The sequence below is a fragment of the Chiloscyllium punctatum genome, chromosome 49 (assembly GCF_047496795.1).
Source record: "Chiloscyllium punctatum isolate Juve2018m chromosome 49, sChiPun1.3, whole genome shotgun sequence".
Lineage (NCBI taxonomy): Eukaryota > Metazoa > Chordata > Chondrichthyes > Orectolobiformes > Hemiscylliidae > Chiloscyllium > Chiloscyllium punctatum.
The window spans coordinates 58,717,155-58,728,903 of NC_092787.1; the positions used below are offsets into that span (position 1 = coordinate 58,717,155).

At 38.1% G+C, this 11,749-nt stretch overlaps 1 long non-coding RNA gene across 1 annotated transcript in view; it reads left to right on the forward strand.

Moving 5' to 3' along the window:
- LOC140469221 (uncharacterized) overlaps positions 1-11,749 on the forward strand; it is a 31,718-nt gene that overhangs the window by 7,602 nt on the left and 12,367 nt on the right. The window contains exon 2 of the long non-coding RNA XR_011956022.1: positions 11,445-11,620. This is a non-coding gene — a long non-coding RNA (uncharacterized lncRNA). The remainder of the gene's footprint in view (positions 1-11,444; positions 11,621-11,749) is intronic.

Sequence of the window (11,749 nt, forward strand, 5' to 3'; positions counted from 1 at the left end):
TATTTTAAACAGGGGTGCCATGCTAGTGACTTTCCTGTCCTCTGGGATCCTCCCTGATTCTACTGATTTCTGAAAGCTCACCACTAATGCCTCCACTATCTCCCTCAGAATTCCGGGATGTAGTCCATCAGGTCCAGGTGATTTACCCACCTTCAGGCCATTCAGTTTTTCTAGCACCTTCTCCTTGGTGATGGCCAACATACTTACCTCTGCCCCCTCACTCTTTTGAGTGTTTGGAAATTACTCGTGTCTGCTCTCTACTCACTCTCACTCAGCTCCATTCCTGAAGTGTGTTAGACTTTTGTCAGTCAATAGAATCAATCTACTTCCATCTTAAAAATATTCAATGACCCCACCTTCACCATCTTCTAAGGCAAAGGGATGCAAAATTTACAACACTCAGGCAAAAAAAATCTCTTAATGTTTGTCCTAAATTTGTCAATCTAATTTTAAAAACATGGACTCATCCACAATAGAAAACAATCTCCATACCCACTTTGTCAAGAAAGATGTTGTGAAACTTGAAAGGGTTCAGAAAAGATTTACAAGGATGTTGCCAGAGTCGGAGGATTTGAGCTACAGGGAGAGGCTGAACAGGCTGGGGCTGTTTTCCCTGGAGCGTCGGAGGCTGAGGGGTGACCTTACAGAGGTTTACAAAATCATGAGGGGCGTGGATAGGATAAATAGACAAAGTCTTTTTCCTGGGGTCGGGGAGTCCAGAACTAGAGGGTATAGGTTTAGGGGGAGAGAAGAAAGATATAAAAGAGACCTAAGGGGGCAACTTTTTCACACAGGGGGTGGTACTTGTATGGAATGAGCTGCCAGAGGATGTGGTGAAGGCTGGTACAATTGCAACATTTAAGAGGCATTTGGATGGGTATATGAGTAGGAAGGGTTTGGAGGGATATGGACCGGATGCTGACAGGTGGACTAGATTGGGTCGGCATGGACAGGTTGGACCGTAGGGTCTGTTTCCATGCTGTACATCTCTATGACTATTCAGCACCTTATATATTGCAATCACGTCACCCCTCGTTCTTTCAAACTCCAATGGAAATGAGCCTAGTTTGTCCAAGTATTCCTTATAAGGTAAACCACTCATCAATCTGGGAAATCCTCTCTGAACTGCCTCCAAAACACTTACACCCTTTCATAAATTAGACCAAGTATAAGAGATGTGGTCTCACCAAAGCCCTATAGAACTGAAACAATTTCAATGTTCAATTTCTCCTGTAAGAAGGGTAGCATTGCATTAATTTTGTATCTGCATGTTAGCTTTTTGCAACACATACACCATACCACATAGATTCCTCTGCACCTCAGAATTTTGCAACCGTTTTCTGTTTAGGAAATACTCTGCTCTTTAAAATTTTTCCTGCCAAAGTAAACAACTTCACTTTTTTTTCCCAGATTATATTCATCTGCCATTTTTCTCACACTCACTTGACCTATCCATATACATAGAACAGAGAGACCTAGGGGTTCAGGTACATAATTCTTTGAAGTTTACATCCCAGATAGATAGGGTGGTGAAGAAGACATTTAGCACATTTGCCTTCATTACTCAGATCTTTGAGTATAGGAGTTGGTACATTATGTTGAAGTTGTATAGGATGTTGGTGAGGCCTGTTCTGGAGTTCTGTGTCCAGTTTTGGTCATTCTATTATAGGAAGGATACTATTAAGCTCATGTGCGTTCAGAAAAGATTTATCAGGATGTTTCCATGAATGGAGGTTTTGCGTTATGAGGAGAGGCTGGATAGGCTGGGACTTTTTTCACTGGAGTGTAGGAGGTTGAGCGGTGACTTTATTGAGGTTTCTAAAATCAAAAGGGGTACAGAGAAGGTGAATGACAGGTGTCTTTTACCTAGGAAGGGAGATTTCAAGATTACAGGGCATATTTTTAAGGTGAAAGGAGAAAGATTAAAAAACAAATATGGGGGGATTTTTTTTAAACATAGTGAGTGGTTCGTGTATGGAATGAACATTTAGAGGAAGTGGTGGTTGCGGGTACAGTAACAACGTTTAAAAGATATTTAGACATGTTCATTAATAAGAAATGTTTGGAGGGATATGGGCCAAGCGCAAGCAGGTGAAACAAGTTTAATTTGGATTATGATCAGCATGAAAATGTGTTGCTGGAAAAGCACAGCAGGTCAGGTCAGGATTCCTGAAGAAGGGCTCATGCCCGAAACGTCGATTCTCTGCTCCTTGGATGCTGCCTGACCTGCTGCGCTTTTCCAGCAACACATTTTCAGCTCTGATCTCCAGCATTTGCAGTCCTCACTTTCTCCTATTATGATCAGCATGGACTGGTAGGACTGAAGGGTCTGTTTCCATGCTGTATGACTCGAAGACTCCATATCAGTCCGCAATCTCATGTTCTCTTCATAACATCTTATCTGTCAAAGTTTCAACAGGCTAGCCAACTACTAGCTGACATCAAGTACCTCAGTTACAGTTAATTTGCTCACACTAGGCAAGAAGATTGAGAGTGTTACCTGTCATGATACTTAAAATCCTTAAAGGCAGTGACAGATAAAATCCTCAGAAGCTTTACCATAGCTTCCTGCAAATAAGCAAGCTGCTAGAAGTCCTGGATCACAATCTAATTATGTTGCTTTTGCTTTCCAAAGTATCAGAACTGCTGTTAGAAAGCATAATGACCCAGTTTTTTTTGTGTGTGTGAATGATTAATGTGTTGCATTATTTGGCCAAGATTCAGTAAATATAACATAGCAAATGATTTATTAATGCAATTGTAACTGGTTTAGTTTTATTGCAGCCACCACCACCTTTCGACACTGGGGGTGTATTGCTGCGAATGGATGGAGAGAATTATTCCATCATATAGCTGTCCTAAGCATAGTACTTTAGACGGACTCCAGGCCCACAATTGCACACTTCAACTATGGACTACTCCCTGAGGAAATCTGTTGAGCCCTTGAACTCCTGAAAGATTAGTCTGGCTCAATTATACAGGATGATTAATCAACAGAATAGGTTGGCAGCCTCTTGATGGATAATCTTCACTTGGAGGGCAGCACACTTTTCACATCAGCTGCATTTTGCAGTCACAGTTCTTGTACTGACTGCAAAGAAATCCGTCACAAAGATTTAGTAAGCTTTGGGGGCACTAGTTCCCCTTTCCCAATACAAATTTGTTTCCAGCACCAAGTCAAAGGGATCTCCATGTACTGGGCAACAATGATGTCACTGAGCAGGATAATAAGCCTATTACTTGGAATTTTTCTCACAAACACGAGACACAAACACTAACTGCCTTCCGTTTTGATTTTATATTTCTTTTACAAGAGATAATTATTTTTGTGAAGTACCCATATCAAACTTCAAAAGAAGTGAAAATATGATGAATGCAATATTCAACCAATCCAAAATTATTCTTTCAGAGTCAGTGACAATGTTTAGCTATAATGATGAAATTTAATATACCAACATTTAGAGATAAAATCTTTTTCAATATGATAAAAGCTTTTCAACAGTTTATAAACAGCAAGACTAAAGTATAAGGATGGAAGATCTCACCAGCTCAGATTTCCTATTGGCTACAACCTAGTAACTTCTGAAAGAGCATAGCATCACTGACAACAATTTCGAGATTTAACTACAGACTCCAGAATTTGCTGTCAGTTTCAGAGGAGTAATAACATCAAATGTTGATCCTCTCAATCCAAACACATGATCGGGGGCCCATGTTATTATCCTTCTTATTATACCTTCTTATGATTTGCTAAAGGAAAATGTGGATAGGTGTATTTATCAATAGCTAAATACAACATGCGGATAAAAGAATCAAGAGCATTTGATACAAGGTAGCTGACAATAAATAAAGTGAACTAAAGCTTTGTAAATTTTAGAATGGTGCATTATCAATCAGTTTCAGAATAATCAGGGTGTATGTCACTAGCTCCAAGTTGTTGCTATAGGTGTGTTGTTTTATGGCTGTTTTTGGCTTACATTTTGTGTTGCTTTCATTTAAAAGAAAAATTCAATAAAGTTGTGCAGAAGCTGATTGAATCAAGTCAGCATATTTATTGTACCTGCTATGCTTTCAGGTTTTACCTTTTTGCTATTTTCAGTGCATTGGATAGATCCTGCACCACTCCTTCATTGTGACAATTGACAAAGGAGTGCAGTCTATGAGCGAGAACTAATTTAAAGCAAAACGTCTTTTATTTAGAAATTGAAACTACTTACAACTATTTTTGTTTTAAATAGTCAGTACAATTAACAGGTGAGATTGTCTTAGTGATTGAAGGCTGAAAATTGCCATAATTTTAACAGGTAGAGTAGGTATAAAGCTCAAAAATATCCACGTAAGGAGGTAAACTAAGTTCAAGAAATACATTAATTTAGTGGTACTTTGTCATTTACCCCGATGCACAATTTTGCTGAGTTAAAATCTGACTGTGCCATATACCAAAGCAGGTAAGAGTATACATATATATTACACACACATTATACACATGTTGGAGTTTAGTCTTGGCACCAAATAAAAGGGTTGTGGAATGTCAACTGTATTTGATTTAAAATGGTATTCACAAAGAAAAATGTCAATAGGACAAAAACTGTGCTTAAACATGTAACAGAGAACATTGTTAAATATGTTGGACCCATTCAGCATACTGAAATTTAAATTTGAGATTTTGCCCAGCAAATAATGTCAACAATTATATGATAAATCACTATAATTTTATTAAAGTCATCTATCTTCATAGAGCTTTTATTGTTTTACATAAATCTACTTAAAAATGTTTCATTGGGTCATAAAAAATTACCTTGGCCTTTCTCACATTTTTTTTGCCAGATGACTTTTTTTCTTAGTAAGATTATTCAAATGTAAATGAAGTGATTGGTTAAGTAACTTACTTCTGTTGAAATGGACTGACCATCATTAGAATCTATGATTAAATTATCATCTTTGTCTCTGTTCATGTTAATATTCAGTGACCATATGTCATGGGAGTAGAAGAAGGCCATTCAACTGATTGAGTTTTCTCTGTCGTTCAATGAGGTCATGGCTGATCTGATAATCCTCAACTTCACTTTCCTGTCTTTTCACCATAACATTTGATTCCCTAACTAATTAAAAATCTGTCGATCTTAGCCTTGAATAAACTTAATGTCCCTCAATAACCCTCTGCAGTAAAGAATTCCACTGATTCACTAACCTCTGAGAGAAGGAATTCCACCTCACCTGTGTCTTAAATAGGTGTCCCCTTATTTTAAGATTATACCCTAAACTCTCCCATAGGAGGATACAACTTTTGCACATCCAACCAGTCTTGTATGTGATAATAAGGTCACCTCTTATTCTTGTAAACTCCAATGAGTACAGGCCCAACCAACTCCTCATAAGATAATCTTCTCCTCTGGATTGCCTGCTGCAACATTAGGCCCCAGCCTTGGTTCTGTGAGAGCAATTGGGCTCTTCAGGCAGAAGGTGGAGAGTTCAAACTGCACTCAAGACTTGAACACATCATGTACGTTAACATTCCAGTACAGCACTGACATCTGTGCTGTCAGAGATGTCATCTTTTGAATGAGTTGTTAAAATTGTTTTCTCAACTAGCACCATTTAAAGAAGACCAGGTGAGTTATTTTGCATTAAATGTCACTAAAGCAGATGATTCAGTCATTATCTCATTGGTGTTTGAGAGAACTGGTTCTACAGAAGTTGGCTACCATGTCCTCTAAATTACATCAAAAGTAATTAATTGATTATAAAATATTTTGGGCATTGACATTGTGAAAAACACAGGCAGATGCATGTTCTTCATATTAATCGGTTTTAAAGGATCATGTATCTATGATGTGTAATGTTGTAGAAATGTCTTGCAGGTTTGCTCGCATTTAGCAATCAAGACTTGGGTGGGTTGAATGGTCTATTTCTACACATACCTTCTGGTACAAATAAAATATATTTTTGAAAAAAAAACTCTTGTGGTCACTGGATATTAACATGGACAGAGATGAAGAAGATAGTTAATTTACAGAAAAGCCACTTGAATAATCTCATTAAAACAAGTTAGATGGTGATCAACGTAAAGACACCAAAATGAGATCTGATTCTGTTCTGAACTAACCCATTGTTTTTTCTCATCTACCTCCAATTAAGCAGCACAAACTTGAATTCATATCCCTCCAACACTGGACCAAAACTATATCATTTTCACCAGCTTTGAAGTACTTCCATTGTCCTTCAGTCCCATGAACCTGGATGTCTTTTTCTTTGCTGTACCATTTATGCAAATCCTCAGTATTCAACCTTTCAAGGTGCTTCAAGCATATCACTCAAAATTGTACATTCACATTCAAAACCTGTGATTATCACTTGCTTTCTGCTGGAGTGTGTTCTTTCAGTGCATTTATCTCTGTAAACCATCTTGGAACATTATTTAGATAATGTGCTATTGAGTTTAATGATAAACATTTTGAGTCCCTGTTTGTATCAGGTTCCTAGGTTACACAAGGAGCTGCAAAATTGTGCTGCATGTATATTTTTATACAAATCTGAGCTCTTCACTTGGACTGATCCTTGAAGGAAACTGGTGTCAACCTCAGTAGACATGCAAGGATATCATCGCATTTGTAACATTCAATAGGTCATTCTGCCCAACTTGTCTTTGTTGGTGTTTCTGCTCTATAAGCCTTTGACCGCTTGCTTCATCTTTCACCGTCAGAATACAATCCTGTATCCTTCTTTCTCAAGTACTGAAATAACTTTGTGTTAGATGCATTCTTGATGCATTAAAGAAATGAAGCAATCCCTTTACAGACTATGCATGAAACTTAATCAACTTCAATTCAGCAAATGCTATTCAGCAAGTTATTACTTGGCTTCTGGGATGTGCATTCACTAAATAAATAAGTGTGTACAGTACATGTACATATTTAATTGGACCAAGTGCTGCTTAACTCTGCCAGATGTTTTACTATTCTTAAACGTTTCATTAGGAAAATACAAGACTTGTCAATCTGTGTAAAAGAACTAATAGGTTTGATTGTTTTCATTGATCGAGATTATTGCAGATTATGTGACACAGCAGAATAAATCTTTTGGCAGCAAAACCTGTATATAGAAAATGCAGCCACATAATAATGATTTTATTGAATATTCCCTTCAATGGTGTGCTCACTGACACGAAAACCCCATGAAATGCATTTCATTTTTAATTAGTTTCTGTGAACTTCTTTTCAAAGCTGTTAGTCTCTAAAGTTATGATAGATGTCATTAATTTATTCAACAGAATTACATTAGGCTTAGTTTTTAGTATAATATCAGAATTCAACCCCACAAAATACCTCTCATTTGAATTCACTGATTACCAACTAAAGCAAGGATCCATTGCAAGGACAAACACAAAGTTCCAAATTAAAATGATATCCATATGCTAGATATTCTCATCATAGAAATACACTGAATTTAGTTAATCTATTCAGTGGCTATTGTCAGATTAAAAGCAGGAGTTACACATTGTGGTTTGTATCCAGTTTAGTTATTTGTGACCAGTTATAATGCAAAATAAAGCAGCAGGATCTCCATGAAGAATAACTGTTGAACAGAAACATACATGTACTTTATAGTATTAAGATTATAATCCCAACATAATTGGTTAATTTTTAAATATTTGACTTCTGACAGAAGCTTGCTTCCTTTGAAATGATTTTTTTTTCTTATTTGTTTCCAGGGTACTCTATGACAAGACAGTCATTTAATACTACCTGTCATATTATTTTTTGAATGTGAATTATTAACGTCATAGAGGTGTACAGCATGGAAACAGACCTTCGGTCCAACCCGTCCATACCGACCAGATATCCCTACCCAATCTAGTCCCACCTGCCAGCACCCGGCCCATATCCCTCCAAACCCTTCCTATTCATATACCCATCCAAATGCCTCTTAAATGTTGCAATTTTACCAGCCTCCATCAATTCCTCTGACAGCTCATTCCATACCACCCTCTGCATGAAAGTGTTGCCCCTTCGGTCACCCTAAACCTGTGCCCTCTAGTTCTGGACTCCCCGACACAAGGGAAAAGACATTGCCTATTTATCCTATCCATGCCTCTAATAATTTTGTAAACTGCTATAAGGTTACCCCTCAGCCTCTGACGCTCCAGGGAATACAGACCCAGCCAGTTCAGCCTCTCCCTGTAGCTCAAATCCTCCAACCCTGGCAACATCCTTGTCAATCTTTTCTGAACCCTTTCAAGTTTCACAACATCTTTCCGACATGAAGGAGACCAGAATTGCATGCAATATTCCAACAGTGGCCTAACCAATGTCCTGTACAGCCGCAACATGACCTCTCAACTCCTACACTCCATACTCTGACCAATAAAGGAATGCATACCAAACGCCTCCTTCACTATCCTATCTACCTGCGACTCCACTTTCAAGGAGCTATGAACTTGCTCTCCAAGGTTCAGTAACACTCCCTTGGACCTTACCATGAAGTGCATAGGTCCTGCTAAGATTTGCTTTCCAAAAATGCAGCACCTCGCATTTATCTGAATTAAACTCCATCTGCCACTTCTCAGCCCATTGGCCCATCTGGTCCAGATCCTGTTGTAATCTGAGGTAACCCTCTTCGCTGTCCACTACACCTCCAATTTTGGTGTCATCTGCAAACTTACTAACTGTACCTCTTGTGCTCGCATCCAAATCACTTATGTAAATGAAAAAAGTAGAGGACCCAGCACCGATCCTTGTGGCACTCCACTGATCACAGGCCTCCAGTCTGAAAAACAACCCTCCACCACCAACCTCTGTCTTCTACCTTTGAGCCAGTTCTGTATCCAAATGGCTAGTTCTCCCTGTATTCCATGAGATCTAATCTTGTTAATCAGTCTCCCATGGGGAATCTTGTCGAACACCTTACTGAAGTCCATATAGATCACATCTAGTGCTCTGCCCTCATCAATCCTCTTTGTTACTTCTTCAAAAAACTCAATCAGGCTTGAGAGACATGATTTCCCATGCACAAAGCCATGGTGACTATCCCTAATCAGTCCTTGCCATTCCAAATACATGTACATCCTGTCCCTCAGGATTCCCTCCAACAACTTGACCACCACTGACGTCAGGCTCACCGATCTATAGTTTCCTGGCTTGTCTTTACCACCCTTCTTAAACAGTGGCACTACGTTTGCCAACACCAGTCTTCCGGCACCTCACCTGTGACTATCAATGATACAAATATCTCAGCAAAAGGCCCAGCAATCAGTTCTCTGGCTTCCTTTTAGCTGCGAATATCTGCCTCCAATCAGCTTTCGAAAGTACATATGCAAAACAAAATAAACTGTCACACTTACTCATCTGTCTGTATAACTCTGCAGATATATTTCCTTTTCAGATGAAACATTAAACAGCAGCCCCATCTGCCCTCAGGTCCATGCAGAAGATCACAATACACTTGTTAAAGCAGAAACAGTTTGTAATATGCCCTAGCCAACATTTATCTCTCCAGCAGCACCACCAGTCATTTATCTTATTGGCTCAGAATTCAATGGAAGGCACATCTTGCAATGAGTATTGTGAGTGAGTACTTCTTACCTCATCCTTCAAACAGCATTAATTTTGTGCTGAAAATTAAATACAGTGCAATAGGTCAATTATGCATTTGGGACCACTTGACTGTTGGGCCCAACTTTCCATATCCCCCAAAACAAATCTAATGTATTGAGTGTTCCAGAGTTCAAAGGTGTAAGATGTTATGCCACAACTGTATAAAACAAGGAGTTAGAAAAAAAGAAAGGGCACAGCTATCCAAATGGGGGAAAAAGAACCCTAATGGATAGCAGAAATCATATCATAAAACTGAATCCGATGTAAAAGCTGGTTTATTTTCTCCAGCACCATAAGTTGCTTTCTCTTTAACCATGACATGCTACATTTGCTGACTTACAGTCAGCATCTACTGAGTGTAAGTAACTTTCTGAACAAGATAAAAGTTGCTGGTTCTGACCATTTTGTCAACCATTGACAGAAATTAATTATTCATATGTACAGGGCATTGGTGAGGCCTCTTCTGGAATAGTGCGTGCAATTCTGGATGCCCTGCCAAAAAAAGGATATTATTGAATTGGAGAACGTTCTGAAAAGATTTACTGGGACGCTGCCAAATCTGGAAAGTTTGAGCTATAAAAATAGGCTGGATGTGGCTGGGACGTAGGGAAGTTGAGGGTGATCTTATACAAGCTTATAAAATCATGACAGGCGGAGATAACGTGAATAACGAGGGCCTTCAAAACTAGGGTGCATATATTTACAGTTAGAGGAGAACGACTTAAAAAGGACATGAGGAGCAACTTCCTTTATAGAGACAGTGGTTCATGTGTGGAATGAACTGCCAGAGGAAGTGGTGGATGCAAGTACAGTTACAACATTTAAATCACCTGAATAGGAAAGGTTTGGAAGATATGGGCCAAACACAGGCAAATGGTACTGGTTTAGTTTGGAAACATGGTTGGCATGGATTAGTTGGACCAAAAGGTCTGTTTCCATGCTGTATGACTCTAACATGCCCTACGGCATCTAAACACAGAACAAATATTCCTTCAGCCTCTGGATTTTGTTCATTAATAAAATACTTACATTTGAATATCAACAAAGAACCCTCCACTACACTAGTGTATTGACACAAATATTTCGATCTTTGTAGAATTCTCAAATATGACTGAGTCTTACTTTATTTGTCAGTGGTATCATATTGTAATTTTTTTCCTAATGCCTACCTCCATATCTACAGTAGAATCCAAATATAACCAGAAACCAATTTGGGCAATCGTGCCGATTTGAAAAAAAAATTGTACTGTACTTCATAACTTTAATTGACAAATACAGTAATTAATTAAAACAGATTAACCACCTGGTGAATTATTCCAAACTGGCTTGAGTTTCCAATGGTAACTACACTTAAAGTAGTTAACTGCCCTTAACACACACTGGGGCATCCCAATGTCACAAAAAATGCTAAACAAATGGCAATTCCTTTAATGCGAAATGAAGTAAAAAGGGAACTCACCTTCAAATTAATAACACTGCAGAACATTTTTGTTATTTCTAAAACAGGACTGAAATCAATAGCCCAAGATGGAAACGAAAAAGAAGTCACGAAATAAATCAATTTTCAGCTTATTTTAATAATGTAGTTTTGCGAAGGCATGTTATCTGAAATATGCATGGGACTAATTGTGACACCTGATTTGCAGGTTGATAAATAGTATTAAATCAAAGCAGTCCAGAAAAAAGTTGATCACAGTTGATTCATCAGTTACAATAGAACTCAAATTTTGCTGTAGTTCTAAATCTTTAACACACTTAAAAATTGCTTGCAACTAGTAAAATCTTAATTTCTTCTTCAACAAGTTCAATTCAGTTGCGATTGTCATCGATGTTTCTCTTCTTTATTTCAAGATGCAAACAACTTGGAAAATCGTGTTTACTTCCCATCCAGAACAGCTGATTGTTCCAAAAAAGATACTGAATTCTGCTTATTTCAAGAACATCAGGACTTAAACAGCTCTCCTCACTGTGGAGTTCTACAAATGTAGGTTACTCTACTCATTGGCAACCGAACGTAGTTTTCACAGGTATTAAACCAAATCTCAATATACTGTATTGTGAAAGTCTGTTAAACATAATAAACACCTCAATAATAAAAACTGTATTCAAATAACATCTTTAGTGGAGGGCAATGCTCCACAGCAGTGATTCTACAT